We start from the raw sequence: 3042 nt of genomic DNA, 5'->3' as shown, positions 1-3042 counted from the left end.
CTCTCTCTCTCTCTCTTCACCGCTCACTCTCGTTATTCATCTGCCCCCTGTCTTACTCCCTCTCTCTCTCTCTCTCTCTTTGTGTTTGCCCTTCCTCTCCACCTGCTCGGCCCCCCACTCTCTCTGTCTCTCTCTCTTTCCGTGAGCGAAGACGGAGCCTTGCATCTTTCTCATTGGCCGCCCGTCCACCAATGAGCAGCCCGGACGGGCCAGAGGGACTACATATGCAAAGCCTTGCTTCATTATTCATGAGCTCCAATTGTGGCTTTAAGTCCTTGATTAGAAGAGTGCTAGAGCTTTTGGTCCCAACCGGCTGGCTGCTGTGCCTGTAGGCTTGTCACACGGAGGACCACTGTGCCTGATTGCAGTGCTCTGACAGGAACGGAGCGAGGTAGAGGAGAGAGAGAGGAGAGAGAGAGAGAGAAGAAAGAGAGGAGGACAGGAGAGGAGAGGAGGATAGCAGAAAATAACTTTGATTCATAGAGGAGGTTTTCTCATATTATGGTGGCAGTGTGCAGATGGATTCTGTAGAACTTCCTGAGTGTTACTCTCTACACTCTGAACAACAAGAGTAGGTAAATTTGACCTTTTTACTATTGATGTTTTGTCATTGAGAATGCCTTTGATTGTGTGTCTGCCTGTGTGGGTACGTGTTCATCAGACTAAGAGTGTGTGAGTGTGTATTATTTTGTGTGGTACTATGCTGCGGAGGTGGCCGGTAGCATGTCAAGGTTGTTACAACTTTCAGGTAGTGTGTGCTTGTGTGTGTGTGTGTGTGTGTGTGTGTGTGTGTGTGTGTGTGTGTGTGTGTGTGTGTGTGTGTGTGTGTGTGTGTGTGTGTGTGTGTGTGTGTGTGTGTGTGTGTGTGTGTGTGTGTGTGTAACAGTGAGTGTGTGTGTAACAGTGAGTGTGTGTATGTCTGTCTATGGGTGCTCGACTGCGGTGCAGAGAGGAGCTCTCACTCAGTGTGAGGAGCAGGATTTCTGCTTCTCTACCTGAGTAGGACACACACTCTGACATGTCTGTCCTGGTACAGAGAGCCATAATGCCTTACTTTATAAACGTGTGTGTGTGTGTGTGGTCAGTCTGGGATGTTTCAGTCTTAGTTTATTAGGCAGGGTCAGTGTGCGTGAGGTCAGCAAGCCAGCAGAGTGAAAGGGGAAGTGGGACAGCCAGAGATAGAGAGAGAGGGGTAACGGAGGAGAGGAGAGGACAGAAGCGGCAGGAGAAGAAGGGGAGAGGAGGAAGAGGAGGGGGAGAAAGTGCTGTTAAATGCCAGGAGAGCTTGAATTTCAGACAGCCATCACGGCATGTGGGCCTGCCGCGGCATTAGAGACAACACAGCACACTGCGCCGCACAGTGTGTGTGTGTGTGTGTGTGTGTGTGTGTGTGTGTCTGTGTGTCTGTGTGTGTGTGTCTGTGTGGCTGTGTGTCTGTGTGTCTGTGTGTGTGCGTGCGTGCGTGCGTGCGTGCGCGTGCATGCGTGCATGCGTGCGTGTGTGTGTGTGTGCGTGCGTGCGTGCGTGTGTGTGCGTGCGTGCGTGTGTGTGTGCGTGCGTGCGTGTGTGTGTGTGTGTGTGCGTGCGTGCGTGCGTGCGTGTGTGTGTGTGTGCGTGCGTGCGTGCGTGCGTGTGTGTGTGTGTGTGTGTGTGCGTGTGGAGTGTTTTATGTAAATACAGCATCAGGGACGTCCATACCTTCCTGTCTATAGACACAACACCCAGCACGTCCTCTGATATAGATAGAAGGGGTTCTGTTGTAATATTAAACAATGCATTTAAGGAGTTCCAGGAGGCCAAATGGCCTAAAATGTCATGTTTAATCATATCTAAATCAAATAGAAGTCCTGGTTTTGGACACTCCCCACTCTGTTTCATACCACTTGGCATTAAGTTAAATAATAGAATACAAGTGAATGGAATACCAAGAAAGCAATAGATCGATAGAGTGAAGAGAAGAGAGGATGGCTGGACAAGTTGACTTTCTAAAGGAAACCACGGCACTCTTAACCCCTGCCCTGCTCTGAATGCTGATAACTCTTCAAAAGTGGAGCCTTGAGCGACAGCCCTCTTGTAGACTACACACACACACAAAGACTGGAGGTTACTTAAGTAGAGAGAAAGAAAGGCTAGATTGGTAATCTACATGGATAGAATAAAATATTTTATTAATGTGAACGTACACAACCTAACCACTTCCTGTATGCCTGACTTTCTGTGTATGTGTGTTTATACAGTGTGTGTTTTATCATGTCGACAGTGTGTGTTTATACAGTGTGTGTTTTGTCATGTGTGTTTAGACAGTGTGTATTTTGTCATGTGTGTTTGGACAGTGTGTGTTTGGACAGTGTGTGTTTTGTCATGAGGGTTTCGACAGTGTGTGTTTTGCCGTGTGTGTTTGGACAGTGTGTGTTTGGACAGTGTGTGTTTTGTCATGTGTGTTTGGACAGTGTGTGTTTTGTCATGTGTGTTTGGACAGTGTGTGTTTGGACAGTGTGTGTTTTGTCATGTGTGTTTGGACAGTGTGTGTTTTGTCATGTGGACAGGGTGGGTGTTAAATCATAGCTTTAGATACACTTCTCTTCTGAAACATTTAGTAAATATCCAAAATTCTTTCTTTGTGAATGAGACAGATAAGACCAGAAATGTAATTATTACTAGAGCATTTGGTGAATGTGAGCATTTTCTTTCTGGGAGTTTGTGAATTCATTGCTTTGGTGTGACTGAGATATGGCGAGAGCTGAGAAAGTGTTTGGGACATATAGTCTGTAAGGAGACAGATTCCGGAGCCTGTCTTTTGGGGCTCCCGAGTGGAGCATCGGTCTAAGGCACTGCATCTCAGTGATAGACGCGTCACTACAGTCCCTGGTTTTGTATCCTGGCTGTATCACATCCAGCTGTGATTGGGAGTCCCATAGGGTGGCGCACAATTGGCCCAGCGTCGTCCGGGTTTGGCCAGGGTAGGTATCATTGTAAATAAGAATTTGTTCTTAACTGACTTGCCTTGTTAAATAAAATGCAAAACTTGTCCTGTAGTGATGG

General features: G+C 47.4%; 1 protein-coding gene across 1 annotated transcript in view; it reads left to right on the top strand.

Moving 5' to 3' along the window:
• Positions 1-296: 296 nt before the first annotated feature.
• Positions 297-3042, top strand: part of LOC109893973 (estrogen-related receptor gamma-like) — a 138569-nt gene continuing 135823 nt past the window's right edge. Inside the window, exon 1 of the mRNA XM_031828080.1 lies at positions 297-575. The gene's annotated coding sequence lies outside the window, so the exon portion shown is untranslated. The remainder of the gene's footprint in view (positions 576-3042) is intronic.

The sequence above is a fragment of the Oncorhynchus kisutch genome, linkage group LG7, assembly GCF_002021735.2.
Source record: "Oncorhynchus kisutch isolate 150728-3 linkage group LG7, Okis_V2, whole genome shotgun sequence".
Classification (NCBI taxonomy): domain Eukaryota; kingdom Metazoa; phylum Chordata; class Actinopteri; order Salmoniformes; family Salmonidae; genus Oncorhynchus; species Oncorhynchus kisutch.
Note: the sequence above shows the minus strand (reverse complement) of the source record. Positions and strands in the feature narration are given on the sequence as shown.